General features: G+C 49.8%; 5 non-coding genes and 1 pseudogene across 5 annotated transcripts in view; all 6 read right to left on the bottom strand.

The window, feature by feature from the left end:
* Nucleotides 1–1775, bottom strand: part of LOC126977701 (large subunit ribosomal RNA) — a 3975-nt gene extending 2200 nt beyond the window's left edge. Inside the window, exon 1 of the ribosomal RNA XR_007732372.1 lies at nt 1–1775. This exon is cut by the window's left edge and continues 2200 nt beyond it. This is a non-coding gene — a ribosomal RNA (large subunit ribosomal RNA).
* A 539-nt stretch (nt 1776–2314) lies between these two features.
* On the bottom strand, nt 2315–2471 carry LOC126977567 (5.8S ribosomal RNA). The gene has a single exon (XR_007732240.1). It is a non-coding gene; the product is annotated as a 5.8S ribosomal RNA (ribosomal RNA).
* A 376-nt stretch (nt 2472–2847) lies between these two features.
* On the bottom strand, nt 2848–4752 carry LOC126977673 (small subunit ribosomal RNA). Its single transcript, XR_007732347.1, has one exon. It is a non-coding gene; the product is annotated as a small subunit ribosomal RNA (ribosomal RNA).
* Nucleotides 4753–7519: 2767 nt separating this feature from the next.
* LOC126977744 (large subunit ribosomal RNA) lies at nt 7520–12202 on the bottom strand (annotated as a pseudogene).
* Nucleotides 12203–12741: 539 nt separating this feature from the next.
* LOC126977566 (5.8S ribosomal RNA) lies at nt 12742–12898 on the bottom strand. Its single transcript, XR_007732239.1, has one exon. It is a non-coding gene; the product is annotated as a 5.8S ribosomal RNA (ribosomal RNA).
* Nucleotides 12899–13274: 376 nt separating this feature from the next.
* On the bottom strand, nt 13275–15179 carry LOC126977646 (small subunit ribosomal RNA). The gene has a single exon (XR_007732320.1). It is a non-coding gene; the product is annotated as a small subunit ribosomal RNA (ribosomal RNA).
* Nucleotides 15180–17500: the final 2321 nt, after the last annotated feature.

Raw genomic sequence — 17500 nt, 5'->3', positions numbered from 1 at the left:
TCTGCACCGACGGAGGCTCCAGGCGGGCTCACGCCCAGACCCTTCTGCGCACTCCGCCGCGCACGTCCTACTCGTTACGGCATAATACGCGTGCGCTTTGACACGCACGCGCCGATTGCCGGTAACGGTAGTGTATAGGCAAAACGCTTCAGCGCCATCCATTTTCAGGGCTGGTCGCTTCGGCAGGTGAGTCGTTGCACACTCCTTAGCGGATTCCGACTTCCATGGCCACCGTCCTGCTGTCATGAGCGACCAACGCCTTTCATGGTGTCCCATGAGCGTTTTTTAGGCGCCTTAACACTACGTTTGGTTCATCCCACAGCGCCAGTTCTGCTTACCAAAATTGGCCCACTTGGCACCGTCATCAGATCTCCGGCTTCATCGTTCGAGTAAGCCGGAGTTCTCACCCATTTAAAGTTTGAGAATAGGTTGAGGTCGTTTCGGCCCCAATGCCTCTAATCATTCGCTTTACCGGATGAGACTGTTACGAGTCGACGCCAGCTATCCTGAGGGAAACTTCGGACGGAACCAGCTACTAGATGGTTCGATTAGTCTTTCGCCCCTATACCCAGTTCCGACGATCGATTTGCACGTCAGAATCGCTACGGTCCTCCATCAGGGTTTCCCCTGACTTCGACCTGACCAGGCATAGTTCACCATCTTTCGGGTCCCAGCATCTGTGCTCAGAGCGCGCCCGCATTCGCTGATTGGAAACGAGACGCCTCGGGAGTGCGAGAGATCGATTTTTGACGACCGACGCTCCATCCTCCCTGAGCGCGCGACAAGCGCGCGCCTTCACTTTCGTTGCGCCTTTCAGTTTTGTCTGTTTGAATTCATAACTCAATGACTCGCACACATGCTAGACTCCTTGGTCCGTGTTTCAAGACGGGTCCTGCGAGTGCCCGAAACAGTAACATCGCCGACTGATACGCGCACAGTCCGAGACTACACGGCTGCGACGACAGCGGCGTCGCGTCAGCATCCGCACAAGGGCAGGATGTCGACGACGACTCTCGCTCGCGTCGGGCCGGACGCGTCCCCGGATGGAGACGCGTGCGCGTTTCATGACAAGTACCGTCCGCCGCCGGCCGGCGATCGTCACGGTCGGACGGCTGTGCGCGTGAACGCGCAGCCGCCCGGCTCCCGGACAACGCTTAGGCCGAACAGACGAACGGGTCGCGATGCATAATGTGTACTAAGAGAGAAGTGCACGCCGTCCGGGTGCGTCAACGGCGGCGACCGGTGAACGCGAGCACGAGTCTCGCGCACATCGCGGCACGCCGCCGTACGCCCCGGAGTGACGATGAATCTCTCCGTTCGTTCATTCGAGTTTCGCAGGTTTACCCCTGAACGGTTTCACGTACTCTTGAACTCTCTCTTCAAAGTTCTTTTCAACTTTCCCTCACGGTACTTGTTCGCTATCGGTCTCGCGGTTATATTTAGCCTTAGATGGAGTTTACCACCCACTTAGGGCTGCACTCTCAAGCAACCCGACTCTGAGGAGAGTCCCTCTCGCGGACTCGCTCCGTCGCTACGGGCCTGGCACCCTCTATGGGAAAACGGCCCCGTTCAAGACGAACTTGGACGGGAGCGGCGACCGCGAGAAAGCGGAACCTCCCTAACACCACATGTCCCGCGACCGTGACGACCGCGGGATTCGGCGCTGGGCTTATCCCTGTTCGCTCGCCGCTACTGAGGGAATCCTGGTTAGTTTCTTTTCCTCCGCTTACTAATATGCTTAAATTCGGCGGGTGATCCTCCCTGATCTGAGGCCAACGATAAAAAGTATGAGGCAGACACGATATCCGTCAGCGCAGCGACACCGTCGTGCGCGCGCCGCCAATAAGTCTCAACGACGTATCGTCGACCCGCGCACGTACCGCGATCGAAGCGCCCTTCGGACGTCGAGTCCGCCTACTCGTTTGCACGCTCACGTCGGGCCGAAATAACACGTGCAGCGCACGGGACGCGAACCGAAGGCGCAGCCACGCACGCCGTTCACATAGAGAGCTCTGCATAGATTAATTAAAATTAATCACGAGATATCCGCGTGTGACAGCGAACGAGCGCGCCCCGGTACCGCGCCCGTCTCCGTGACCCACGTCGGGCGTGAGGCGGAGACGGCGTTGCACGCGAGCAGCACCACGCGTTGCGGCTTATTTTACATTTTCGAACGGATCGAGCGGGCCCCGGAAAACCGGCGGGGTTTACCCGAGCCCGGCCCGAAGACCGTCACTCGTTTTACACGTTTTTTAGGCGCGCAAACAGTGTTGTCAGCATACAGCGACGGCGTCGTCGTATTCTTTTATGCAGCCGGCCCTCAGACAGGAGTGGTCCTGGATATTTCTCCACGGACCGCAATGTGCGTTCGAAATGTCGATGTTCAAATGTGTCCTGCAGTTCACACTATGACGCGCAGTTAACTGCGTTCTTCATCGACCCGCGAGCCAAGTGATCCACCGTTCAGGGTAATAGTTTTTTATATTTAGAAAATACGTGAACGATCTCTGTGTGTAACAAAATATTATGTGACGCACGCATTGCGCGTACGTCGTGATCTCGACTCGCTTCGCACTCGACATGAGCGCGTCGCGAGACGCACGCGCGTCGCGTACATGCGAACCGCGCCCGCCGAAGCGTCGTGCCGGAGACGTCGTGCCGGACACCCCCCACATGCGGCGGGAGATGTCAGCGCGCGCGCGGCAAACGCGACAACGTAGCACAGAGAGCACATCGCGAGCGCGAAAATAATCAGTGATTGACACGTGATTGAAGTTATCATCGTCAACAGTCGGCTGTGAGCGAAGCGTGTCGGCGACAACGCTCGCGCACGCGACCGTTACACGTTAATGATCCTTCCGCAGGTTCCCCTACGGAAACCTTGTTACGACTTTTACTTCCTCTAAATGATCAAGTTTGGTCAACTTCCCAGCAACGCCGACGGCCGCGAAGCCACCGCGTGTCGGTCCGAAGACCTCACTAAATCATTCAATCGGTAGTAGCGACGGGCGGTGTGTACAAAGGGCAGGGACGTAATCAACGCGAGCTTATGACTCGCGCTTACTAGGAATTCCTCGTTTATGGGGGATAATTGCAAACCCCAATCCCCAGCACGAAGGAGTTTCAACGGGTTGCCCGGGCCTCTAGGCCAGGGAGAACATGTTGATTCCTTCAGTGTAGCGCGCGTGCGGCCCAGGACATCTAAGGGCATCACAGACCTGTTATTGCTCAATCTCGTGCGGCTCGAAGCCGCCGGTCCCTCTAAGAAGAATTTTAATACGCCGCCAGTGAGTTGCGCGACCCTGAAGCCGCGCACACCTAAATGACGACGCCTATTTAGCAGGCTAGAGTCTCGTTCGTTACCGGAATTAACCAGACAAATCGCTCCACCAACTAAGAACGGCCATGCACCACCACCCACCGAATCAAGAAAGAGCTGTTAATCTGTCAATCCTTCCGGTGTCCGGGCCTGGTGAGATTTCCCGTGTTGAGTCAAATTAAGCCGCAGGCTCCACTCCTGGTGGTGCCCTTCCGTCAATTCCTTTAAGTTTCAGCTTTGCAACCATACTCCCCCCGGAGTCCAAAATCTTTGGTTTCCCGGAAGCTGCCCGCCGAGCCATTGTAGTAACGTCGGCGGATCGCTAGATGACATATTTACGGTTAGAACTAGGGCGGTATCTAATCGCCTTCGAATCTCTAACTTTCGTTCTTGATTGATGAAAACACCTTTGGCAAATGCTTTCGCTGATGTTCGTCTTGCGACGATCCAAGAATTTCACCTCTAACGTCGCAATACGAATGCCCCCAGTTATCCCTATTAATCATTACCTCGGAGTTCTGAAAACCAACAAAATAGAACCGAGATCATATTCTATTATTCCATGCACGAAATATTCAAGCGGCATTTTGAGCCCGCTTTGAGCACTCTAATTTGTTCAAAGTAAAATTGTCGGCCCATCTCGACACTCACTGAAGAGCACCGCGATAGGATTTTGATATTGAACCGGCGTTTTACCGCCGGCTCACCGACGATATGCTCCGCAGACGTGTCAGTATCACCGCGGATGCGATGCACCGACAGCGCGGCGCACAAATGCAACTACGAGCTTTTTAACCGCAACAATTTTAGTATACGCTATTGGAGCTGGAATTACCGCGGCTGCTGGCACCAGACTTGCCCTCCAATTGTTCCTCGTTAAAATATTTAAAGTGTACTCATTCCGATTACGAGGCCTCGTAAGAGTCCCGTATCGTTATTTTTCGTCACTACCTCCCCGTGCCGGGAGTGGGTAATTTGCGCGCCTGCTGCCTTCCTTGGATGTGGTAGCCGTTTCTCAGGCTCCCTCTCCGGAATCGAACCCTGATTCCCCGTTACCCGTGACAACCATGGTAGTCGCAGAAACTACCATCGAAAGTTGATAAGGCAGACATTTGAAAGATGCGTCGCCGGTACTGGACCATGCGATCGGCAAAAGTTATCCAGATTCATCAAAATTAACGACTTCGGACGCGAGGCCCTCCGTCGATTGGTTTTGATCTAATAAAAGCACTCATCCCATCACTGGTCAGAGCTCTGATTGCATGTATTAGCTCTAGAATTACCACAGTTATCCAAGTAACTGAGTAAGATCTAAGGAACCAAAACTGATATATTGAGCCATTCGCGGTATCGCCTTAATACGGCTTGCACTGAGACATGCATGGCTTAATCTTTGAGACAAGCATATAACTACTGGCAGGATCAACCAGGGAGCTGCTGCAAACAACGATTGTTGTCGCGCTCAGCGCGTCATGCGTCGCGATCTCCCCTTAGGGCGTCGCGACTATGACATCTTGAACATATCGTGAGATATCCGTTCGCGCACTGTATACTATATATCTCAAAGGCATACGGTGCGCGTTGAACGAATCATAAATCGGCGATGGGCCGATTGTATGTTATGAAAGTTCAGTAACGAGAGTCCCTTCGGGTAATAATAAAAATGATGACACGCAATAGAAGCGGTATCAACGTATTAATATCGGTACACGTCGTGATCACAAATCGGATCGACGCCCGGTGCTTGAGAGGAGCGTGAACGTCTCGCACGCGTGAAATGCGCGACGCGTTCCGGCTTGCGGGCCCTCACGTTAAAAATCTTAACAGAGGGAAACCGTCGAAGCCCAGTCGGCGTCTTGGTGCGCGCAAAAAATTTACACGATCGCTTTCAACGTGACGAGGATCGCCGCAGCGTATGATACTGTAGAGAGAGTGAAGAGAGGAATTATGAGAAACGAAATCACAAAAAACCTTTCAAATCACCAAATCAAATATCATCCGCATAGGGAAACTCGAAAACGCTCGATCGACACAGCGCGGTGAGTCTGTCTCATTTTTTATATTGTAAAAAAAGAACATATAAAACAACGCGCGACACAAACACAGACACAGACACACCAGCTCTCTGCCCCGAGAGTACCAACAACCGTATTGTTATTATATCATCGTCGTTATCATCGCGCGCATTCACAAACTTACTCAAATATAAATATATATTAAATAAAATATGAATGACGATGACGACGACGAGAATAATAAAACAGCAGCAGTTGTTGTGGCTGGGGGTGGTTGGTGTTGTGCGCGTTTTTGTATTTTTGTCGCGTGCGTTTTTCACTCTTTTTACAAGAAAAAACTTGAGCGGCGTTGAATTCGGCGTCGCGAACCGTTCGCTACGGACTCGACTCTCGACGCCGACTGCCGTATGTGTGGTGCACGCGAACGATATGAACGTGTAAACTCTCTGATATGTGAATAAAGTGATTTTGATTTGATTTTACTATTTATTAATAACATAATATTGAATATGCATTGCGGCTTCGAAGAAAAAATCGTTTTTTTTTTTTTTTTTTTTTTTTTTTTTTTTTTTTTTTTTTTTTTTTTTTTTTTTTTTACTTTATTAATAACGAGTACGATAATGTTCAGTAATAAACGCGCGACACGTACATTTCATTTTCCCTCCGAAACCAAATAAAAAACCTCCAAAAAAAAATATATTTCAAATCAAATCAAAATTCTTATCATACATCAATCTTACTCACCCAAACTAAACATGTAAACGTCTAAACGCAGCACGAGACGAGCCAGCTACTTGATACTACCTAAGACAAGAACAAATTACGGCAAGCGTATGTTTATTTACGAGGGCGCACCACTTTTTAATAGTCTACCTTCATCTCTCAAAAAGATTAGGTCACTAAAAACATTTAAACGTGACCTATCAGACTATATTGTTTCAAAGTTTGTTATGTGACAGTGCCCTGTAAAAGTGTGTAATCTTAAATTTTGTGAAGAAGAATAAGTACTATAATGTGTAACATGTATGTACTGAACATCTAAAGAACGGCGGATAAATTATTACATCATATTTTTATGTTCTCATGTAAGTGACAATATTATGTTTTTAATGAGAAATAAATATCTTTAAACGTAATTCTTTCTTACTTACTTACTTACTTACCTATTTACTTACTTACTTAGTTGCTTACTTACTTACTTACGTACTTACTTACTTACTTACTTAATCACATTCGTTTTTCGCGATTTTCAGCAAAACGGTAGGTAAGTTTTATCATAAAAGTATCTCGGACAAAAATTGTAGATCGTAAAATTATCCATTAAAAATGTATCAATACTTAGTGTTAGATTCAAAAAGTTAGTTTCCACGCCACCTATGAGGTAGTAGTGTACTTAGCGCGTTTTTATAAGTTTTTGAATAGTTATTATCTCAGAAACGGTGGCTCGTAGGAAAAAAAGTATCGGTACATTTTTTATAGATAATTTTATCACCTACACTTTTTCTCGTAGGTATTTTTATGATAAATTAATAATTAATAATTTATTTTATTTAATTAAAAAAAAAAAAAGGACAGAACATGCAATTATTAGGGGACACGAATATTGGTCAAAAACTATAATGTTCTGGTGTACAAGGAACAAGAGAAAAGATGGAGACCGGCAGGGAGCGCCGCGCTCCTCGCGCTCGGCGGTACTCGTTATTGGAGAAAACAAGTAAGTGAGATATCCGTCCGGGGAGACCGGCAGGGAGCGCCGCGCTCCTCGCGCTAGGCGGTACTCGCTATTGAGGAATCGACCGTACCCGCTATTGGGGCCGATCGTACTCGCTTTTGGAATTTGCGCAGCGCGCCCAACACCACCGGAGCCGCCGCCGCCGCCGCCGACGGCGATGTACACTTATCACAACACTCGACTCGACATAATAACCTGAAAATGATCGTACTCGTTATCATTAGAGTAGTCGCCGTGTACAACATCAACCACGTCTTTCAACTATAATAAATAATAATATATTGTAAAATTTTATAATCATGAGAAATCGCGTGACGCGTCCGTCACGACGAAATATCATGATAATATTATTTATATTATTATGTTATTATAATATTATATGTTGGCCTGTTGTTTGTTTGCACACACACACACACACAACTACTCTGCTTCTCGGCGACGATGCGTCCTCGGACGAATCACCTGGCGTAGGGCTGAGTCTCAACAGATCGCAGCACGACGCTGCTCTACCGAGCACAACACCCCGCCAGGAACGTAAGTCGTCTACAGACTATTCCGAGCCCCGACATCGAACTGAGGTAAATTCGAAACTTCGACGCCGTGGTGCACGTGTTAATACCGCTCGCACCGTTCGTCGCGTTCCAAATGGGCTTCGACGTCGCGTCTTACGAATAAAACGCGACTAGTAAAGTCACATTGTTTAGAGCCTCCCGACACTCGGGGCTCCACAGTGAGTATATCCTTGCCGGATTCGGCTAGGCTGGCTTCGGCCTTAGAGGCGTTCAGGCATAATCCCGCGGATGGTAGCTTCGCACCACCGGCCGCTCGGCCGAGTGCATGAACCAAATGTCCGAAACTGCGGTTCCTCTCGTACTGAGCAGTATTACTATCGCAACGACACGCCATCAGGAGGGTAAAACTAACCTGTCTCACGACGGTCTAAACCCAGCTCACGTTCCCTTTTGATGGGTGAACAATCCAACGCTTGGCGAATTTTGCTTCGCAATGATAGGAAGAGCCGACATCGAAGGATCAAAAAGCAACGTCGCTATGAACGCTTGGCCGCCACAAGCCAGTTATCCCTGTGGTAACTTTTCTGGCACCTCTTGCTAAAAACTCTTTATACTAAAGGATCGATAGGCCGTGCTTTCGCAGTCCCTATGCGTACTGAACATCTGGATCAAGCCAGCTTTTGCCCTTTTGCTCCACGCGAGGTTTCTGTCCTCGCTGAGCTGGCCTTAGGACACCTGCGTTATTCTTTGACAGATGTACCGCCCCAGTCAAACTCCCCGCCTGGCAGTGTCCTCGAACCGGATCACGCGGGAGTTGTACGGCGACGAGCGTTGCCGCCACGTCGCCACTCTGCACGCTTGGAACGAAACACCGTACGCCCGCCGATATTATCGACCGCGCACCGCTTCCGCCCAACCGAGTAAGTAATGAAACAATGAAAGTAGTGGTTTTTCAGCGACGACCGCGAACGATCTCCCACTTATGCTACACCTCTCATGTCTCCTTACAATGCCAGACTAGAGTCAAGCTCAACAGGGTCTTCTTTCCCCGCTGATTCTCCCAAGCCCGTTCCCTTGGCTGTGGTTTCGCTAGATAGTAGATAGGGACAGCGGGAATCTCGTTAATCCATTCATGCGCGTCACTAATTAGATGACGAGGCATTTGGCTATCTCAAGAGAGTCATAGTTGCTATCGCCGGGCGGGGGGTCTGGGGGGCTGGCAAGCCCCCCAGCGCACCCGGCCCGACGTCGGATGGCGGTACTTACTGTCTGCCTTTCTAACTGCTAGAATCCCAACGCACACCGCCTACTAGGTAGGTTACAGCACAACAGCTTTCGCTCCAGTCCCGGTATAGTGCGTTGGTCAGACGTAGAGGGTCACAGACAACCAATTATGACTCTTCAATTTCGCCTGTTAACCCAGGCGGCAAGCACCCCCAGTCGCGGTACTCCACAGACGTTTCGCCCATACGAACCAGAGGCGGAGATCGGGACCCAGCCCACACTGGCCGTCTCCTATTGAGAGATATGCTGTACGCAAACAAATGGACAACAATCTCCCCACATTTGTCCTATCAACACCTGGCGCCAAGCCACTACGAATCCGACGCCAATGGAGGGGCACTGGTAGCCTCCCAGTGGGCTCCCCTCCCCCATAGCTCCCGTGTCGGTAAAGCTACCTCCACCACGTTTGACGGGTAACCGCCGAGGAACCTTTCGGAACCATCTACTTCAGATCAATTGAAGGCCACCGCGCCCGTTGCTCGGATAACCGAGATGGGGTGGCTAATTGACCAACTTTTTTGGGTGAGCTCCCTGAAGTACAGCTGAACACCCTATACCGACTGTCTAATAACAGACGTGACAACATACATCACGCCTGTTTTGCTCCCGTTATCTCCACCATTTTACCCGCGCTTGCTTGAATTTCTTCACGTTGACATTCAGAGCACTGGGCAGAAATCACATTGCGTCAACACCCGCGAGGGCCATCGCAATGCTTTGTTTTAATTAGACAGTCGGATTCCCCTTGTCCGTGCCAGTTCTGAGCTGACCGTTGAACGGCGGTCGTACAGTACCGCGCCGATCGCGCACGAGACGAAACCGACGCGGACTTACGGCTAGGAAGATCCGCGAAAGGCCGGAACGCGGGTCCGGATTCAGCACGACGCGCGAGACCACCTTGCGATGGAGACACGCGCGAGCATCGACCAGGCCCGGCACCGGCCGCATCCGCTTCCCGTCCAAACCCGACACGCCCCGGTCCTCAGAGCCAATCCTTATTCCGAAGTTACGGATCCAATTTGCCGACTTCCCTTACCTACATTATTCTATCGACTAGAGGCTCTTCACCTTGGAGACCTGCTGCGGATATGGGTACGAGCCGGCGCGACATCTCCACGTACATCCCTCACCTGAATTTTCAAGGTCCGCAGAGAGTATCCGGACACCGCCGCAAATGCGGTGCTCTTCGCGTTCCGAACCATATCTCCCTTCTATAGGATTCCATGGAACTCGAACGCTCAGGCAGAAAAGAAAACTCTTCCCGGACCACTCGGCGGCGTCTTCAGGCCACTTTGGGTTACCCCGTCGAACACTCGCTTGAGAAACGAGAGAACGATTATTGAAACGGTTCCGCTGCCGGGTTCCGGAATAGGAACCGGATTCCCTTTCGCTCAAAGGGCGTTATTTATCATATACACAAAATATATATAAACACGCCGCATCGACATAAGATCTCTCCTTGAGCTTAGGATCGACTGACTCGCGAGCAACTACTGTTCACGCGAAACCCTTCTCCACGTCAGTCCTCCAGGGCCTCGCTGGAGTATTTGCTACTACCACCAAGATCTGCACCGACGGAGGCTCCAGGCGGGCTCACGCCCAGACCCTTCTGCGCACTCCGCCGCGCACGTCCTACTCGTTACGGCATAATACGCGTGCGCTTTGACACGCACGCGCCGATTGCCGGTAACGGTAGTGTATAGGCAAAACGCTTCAGCGCCATCCATTTTCAGGGCTGGTCGCTTCGGCAGGTGAGTCGTTGCACACTCCTTAGCGGATTCCGACTTCCATGGCCACCGTCCTGCTGTCATGAGCGACCAACGCCTTTCATGGTGTCCCATGAGCGTTTTTTAGGCGCCTTAACACTACGTTTGGTTCATCCCACAGCGCCAGTTCTGCTTACCAAAATTGGCCCACTTGGCACCGTCATCAGATCTCCGGCTTCATCGTTCGAGTAAGCCGGAGTTCTCACCCATTTAAAGTTTGAGAATAGGTTGAGGTCGTTTCGGCCCCAATGCCTCTAATCATTCGCTTTACCGGATGAGACTGTTACGAGTCGACGCCAGCTATCCTGAGGGAAACTTCGGACGGAACCAGCTACTAGATGGTTCGATTAGTCTTTCGCCCCTATACCCAGTTCCGACGATCGATTTGCACGTCAGAATCGCTACGGTCCTCCATCAGGGTTTCCCCTGACTTCGACCTGACCAGGCATAGTTCACCATCTTTCGGGTCCCAGCATCTGTGCTCAGAGCGCGCCCGCATTCGCTGATTGGAAACGAGACGCCTCGGGAGTGCGAGAGATCGATTTTTGACGACCGACGCTCCATCCTCCCTGAGCGCGCGACAAGCGCGCGCCTTCACTTTCGTTGCGCCTTTCAGTTTTGTCTGTTTGAATTCATAACTCAATGACTCGCACACATGCTAGACTCCTTGGTCCGTGTTTCAAGACGGGTCCTGCGAGTGCCCGAAACAGTAACATCGCCGACTGATACGCGCACAGTCCGAGACTACACGGCTGCGACGACAGCGGCGTCGCGTCAGCATCCGCACAAGGGCAGGATGTCGACGACGACTCTCGCTCGCGTCGGGCCGGACGCGTCCCCGGATGGAGACGCGTGCGCGTTTCATGACAAGTACCGTCCGCCGCCGGCCGGCGATCGTCACGGTCGGACGGCTGTGCGCGTGAACGCGCAGCCGCCCGGCTCCCGGACAACGCTTAGGCCGAACAGACGAACGGGTCGCGATGCATAATGTGTACTAAGAGAGAAGTGCACGCCGTCCGGGTGCGTCAACGGCGGCGACCGGTGAACGCGAGCACGAGTCTCGCGCACATCGCGGCACGCCGCCGTACGCCCCGGAGTGACGATGAATCTCTCCGTTCGTTCATTCGAGTTTCGCAGGTTTACCCCTGAACGGTTTCACGTACTCTTGAACTCTCTCTTCAAAGTTCTTTTCAACTTTCCCTCACGGTACTTGTTCGCTATCGGTCTCGCGGTTATATTTAGCCTTAGATGGAGTTTACCACCCACTTAGGGCTGCACTCTCAAGCAACCCGACTCTGAGGAGAGTCCCTCTCGCGGACTCGCTCCGTCGCTACGGGCCTGGCACCCTCTATGGGAAAACGGCCCCGTTCAAGACGAACTTGGACGGGAGCGGCGACCGCGAGAAAGCGGAACCTCCCTAACACCACATGTCCCGCGACCGTGACGACCGCGGGATTCGGCGCTGGGCTTATCCCTGTTCGCTCGCCGCTACTGAGGGAATCCTGGTTAGTTTCTTTTCCTCCGCTTACTAATATGCTTAAATTCGGCGGGTGATCCTCCCTGATCTGAGGCCAACGATAAAAAGTATGAGGCAGACACGATATCCGTCAGCGCAGCGACACCGTCGTGCGCGCGCCGCCAATAAGTCTCAACGACGTATCGTCGACCCGCGCACGTACCGCGATCGAAGCGCCCTTCGGACGTCGAGTCCGCCTACTCGTTTGCACGCTCACGTCGGGCCGAAATAACACGTGCAGCGCACGGGACGCGAACCGAAGGCGCAGCCACGCACGCCGTTCACATAGAGAGCTCTGCATAGATTAATTAAAATTAATCACGAGATATCCGCGTGTGACAGCGAACGAGCGCGCCCCGGTACCGCGCCCGTCTCCGTGACCCACGTCGGGCGTGAGGCGGAGACGGCGTTGCACGCGAGCAGCACCACGCGTTGCGGCTTATTTTACATTTTCGAACGGATCGAGCGGGCCCCGGAAAACCGGCGGGGTTTACCCGAGCCCGGCCCGAAGACCGTCACTCGTTTTACACGTTTTTTAGGCGCGCAAACAGTGTTGTCAGCATACAGCGACGGCGTCGTCGTATTCTTTTATGCAGCCGGCCCTCAGACAGGAGTGGTCCTGGATATTTCTCCACGGACCGCAATGTGCGTTCGAAATGTCGATGTTCAAATGTGTCCTGCAGTTCACACTATGACGCGCAGTTAACTGCGTTCTTCATCGACCCGCGAGCCAAGTGATCCACCGTTCAGGGTAATAGTTTTTTATATTTAGAAAATACGTGAACGATCTCTGTGTGTAACAAAATATTATGTGACGCACGCATTGCGCGTACGTCGTGATCTCGACTCGCTTCGCACTCGACATGAGCGCGTCGCGAGACGCACGCGCGTCGCGTACATGCGAACCGCGCCCGCCGAAGCGTCGTGCCGGAGACGTCGTGCCGGACACCCCCCACATGCGGCGGGAGATGTCAGCGCGCGCGCGGCAAACGCGACAACGTAGCACAGAGAGCACATCGCGAGCGCGAAAATAATCAGTGATTGACACGTGATTGAAGTTATCATCGTCAACAGTCGGCTGTGAGCGAAGCGTGTCGGCGACAACGCTCGCGCACGCGACCGTTACACGTTAATGATCCTTCCGCAGGTTCCCCTACGGAAACCTTGTTACGACTTTTACTTCCTCTAAATGATCAAGTTTGGTCAACTTCCCAGCAACGCCGACGGCCGCGAAGCCACCGCGTGTCGGTCCGAAGACCTCACTAAATCATTCAATCGGTAGTAGCGACGGGCGGTGTGTACAAAGGGCAGGGACGTAATCAACGCGAGCTTATGACTCGCGCTTACTAGGAATTCCTCGTTTATGGGGGATAATTGCAAACCCCAATCCCCAGCACGAAGGAGTTTCAACGGGTTGCCCGGGCCTCTAGGCCAGGGAGAACATGTTGATTCCTTCAGTGTAGCGCGCGTGCGGCCCAGGACATCTAAGGGCATCACAGACCTGTTATTGCTCAATCTCGTGCGGCTCGAAGCCGCCGGTCCCTCTAAGAAGAATTTTAATACGCCGCCAGTGAGTTGCGCGACCCTGAAGCCGCGCACACCTAAATGACGACGCCTATTTAGCAGGCTAGAGTCTCGTTCGTTACCGGAATTAACCAGACAAATCGCTCCACCAACTAAGAACGGCCATGCACCACCACCCACCGAATCAAGAAAGAGCTGTTAATCTGTCAATCCTTCCGGTGTCCGGGCCTGGTGAGATTTCCCGTGTTGAGTCAAATTAAGCCGCAGGCTCCACTCCTGGTGGTGCCCTTCCGTCAATTCCTTTAAGTTTCAGCTTTGCAACCATACTCCCCCCGGAGTCCAAAATCTTTGGTTTCCCGGAAGCTGCCCGCCGAGCCATTGTAGTAACGTCGGCGGATCGCTAGATGACATATTTACGGTTAGAACTAGGGCGGTATCTAATCGCCTTCGAACCTCTAACTTTCGTTCTTGATTGATGAAAACACCTTTGGCAAATGCTTTCGCTGATGTTCGTCTTGCGACGATCCAAGAATTTCACCTCTAACGTCGCAATACGAATGCCCCCAGTTATCCCTATTAATCATTACCTCGGAGTTCTGAAAACCAACAAAATAGAACCGAGATCATATTCTATTATTCCATGCACGAAATATTCAAGCGGCATTTTGAGCCCGCTTTGAGCACTCTAATTTGTTCAAAGTAAAATTGTCGGCCCATCTCGACACTCACTGAAGAGCACCGCGATAGGATTTTGATATTGAACCGGCGTTTTACCGCCGGCTCACCGACGATATGCTCCGCAGACGTGTCAGTATCACCGCGGATGCGATGCACCGACAGCGCGGCGCACAAATGCAACTACGAGCTTTTTAACCGCAACAATTTTAGTATACGCTATTGGAGCTGGAATTACCGCGGCTGCTGGCACCAGACTTGCCCTCCAATTGTTCCTCGTTAAAATATTTAAAGTGTACTCATTCCGATTACGAGGCCTCGTAAGAGTCCCGTATCGTTATTTTTCGTCACTACCTCCCCGTGCCGGGAGTGGGTAATTTGCGCGCCTGCTGCCTTCCTTGGATGTGGTAGCCGTTTCTCAGGCTCCCTCTCCGGAATCGAACCCTGATTCCCCGTTACCCGTGACAACCATGGTAGTCGCAGAAACTACCATCGAAAGTTGATAAGGCAGACATTTGAAAGATGCGTCGCCGGTACTGGACCATGCGATCGGCAAAAGTTATCCAGATTCATCAAAATTAACGACTTCGGACGCGAGGCCCTCCGTCGATTGGTTTTGATCTAATAAAAGCACTCATCCCATCACTGGTCAGAGCTCTGATTGCATGTATTAGCTCTAGAATTACCACAGTTATCCAAGTAACTGAGTAAGATCTAAGGAACCAAAACTGATATATTGAGCCATTCGCGGTATCGCCTTAATACGGCTTGCACTGAGACATGCATGGCTTAATCTTTGAGACAAGCATATAACTACTGGCAGGATCAACCAGGGAGCTGCTGCAAACAACGATTGTTGTCGCGCTCAGCGCGTCATGCGTCGCGATCTCCCCTTAGGGCGTCGCGACTATGACATCTTGAACATATCGTGAGATATCCGTTCGCGCACTGTATACTATATATCTCAAAGGCATACGGTGCGCGTTGAACGAATCATAAATCGGCGATGGGCCGATTGTATGTTATGAAAGTTCAGTAACGAGAGTCCCTTCGGGTAATAATAAAAATGATGACACGCAATAGAAGCGGTATCAACGTATTAATATCGGTACACGTCGTGATCACAAATCGGATCGACGCCCGGTGCTTGAGAGGAGCGTGAACGTCTCGCACGCGTGAAATGCGCGACGCGTTCCGGCTTGCGGGCCCTCACGTTAAAAATCTTAACAGAGGGAAACCGTCGAAGCCCAGTCGGCGTCTTGGTGCGCGCAAAAAATTTACACGATCGCTTTCAACGTGACGAGGATCGCCGCAGCGTATGATACTGTAGAGAGAGTGAAGAGAGGAATTATGAGAAACGAAATCACAAAAAACCTTTCAAATCACCAAATCAAATATCATCCGCATAGGGAAACTCGAAAACGCTCGATCGACACAGCGCGGTGAGTCTGTCTCATTTTTTATATTGTAAAAAAAGAACATATAAAACAACGCGCGACACAAACACAGACACAGACACACCAGCTCTCTGCCCCGAGAGTACCAACAACCGTATTGTTATTATATCATCGTCGTTATCATCGCGCGCATTCACAAACTTACTCAAATATAAATATATATTAAATAAAATATGAATGACGATGACGACGACGAGAATAATAAAACAGCAGCAGTTGTTGTGGCTGGGGGTGGTTGGTGTTGTGCGCGTTTTTGTATTTTTGTCGCGTGCGTTTTTCACTCTTTTTACAAGAAAAAACTTGAGCGGCGTTGAATTCGGCGTCGCGAACCGTTCGCTACGGACTCGACTCTCGACGCCGACTGCCGTATGTGTGGTGCACGCGAACGATATGAACGTGTAAACTCTCTGATATGTGAATAAAGTGATTTTGATTTGATTTTACTATTTATTAATAACATAATATTGAATATGCATTGCGGCTTCGAAGAAAAAATCGTTTTTTTTTTTTTTTTTTTTTTTTTTTTTTTTTTATTTTATTAATAACGAGTACGATAATGTTCAGTAATAAACGCGCGACACGTACATTTCATTTTCCCTCCGAAACCAAATAAAAAACCTCCAAAAAAAAATATATTTCAAATCAAATCAAAATTCTTATCATACATCAATCTTACTCACCCAAACTAAACATGTAAACGTCTAAACGCAGCACGAGACGAGCCAGCTACTTGATACTACCTAAGACAAGAACAAATTACGGCAAGCGTATGTTTATTTACGAGGGCGCACCACTTTTTAATAGTCTACCTTCATCTCTCAAAAAGATTAGGTCACTAAAAACATTTAAACGTGACCTATCAGACTATATTGTTTCAAAGTTTTTATAAAACACATGTCTGAAATTGTTTGTTATGTGACAGTGCCCTGTAAAAGTGTGTAATCTTAAATTTTGTGAAGAAGAATAAGTACTATAATGTGTAACATGTATGTACTGAACATCTAAAGAACGGCGGATAAATTATTACATCATATTTTTATGTTCTCATGTAAGTGACAATATTATGTTTTTAATGAGAAATAAATATCTTTAAACGTAATTCTTTCTTACTTACTTACTTACTTACCTATTTACTTACTTACTTAGTTGCTTACTTACTTACTTACGTACTTACTTACTTACTTACTTAATCACATTCGTTTTTCGCGATTTTCAGCAAAACGGTAGGTAAGTTTTATCATAAAAGTATCTCGGACAAAAATTGTAGATCGTAAAATTATCCATTAAAAATGTATCAATACTTAGTGTTAGATTCAAAAAGTTAGTTTCCACGCCACCTATGAGGTAGTAGTGTACTTAGCGCGTTTTTATAAGTTTTTGAATAGTTATTATCTCAGAAACGGTGGCTCGTAGGAAAAAAAGTATCGGTACATTTTTTATAGATAATTTTATCACCTACACTTTTTCTCGTAGGTATTTTTATGATAAATTAATAATTAATAATTTATTTTATTTAATTAAAAAAAAAAAACGGACAGAACATGCAATTATTAGGGGACACGAATATTGGTCAAAAACTATAATGTTCTGGTGTACAAGGAACAAGAGAAAAGATGGAGACCGGCAGGGAGCGCCGCGCTCCTCGCGCTCGGCGGTACTCGTTATTGGAGAAAACAAGTAAGTGAGATATCCGTCCGGGG

The sequence above is a fragment of the Leptidea sinapis genome, chromosome 45, assembly GCF_905404315.1.
Source record: "Leptidea sinapis chromosome 45, ilLepSina1.1, whole genome shotgun sequence".
Taxonomy (NCBI): Eukaryota; Metazoa; Arthropoda; class Insecta; order Lepidoptera; family Pieridae; genus Leptidea; species Leptidea sinapis.
Note: the sequence above shows the minus strand (reverse complement) of the source record. Positions and strands in the feature narration are given on the sequence as shown.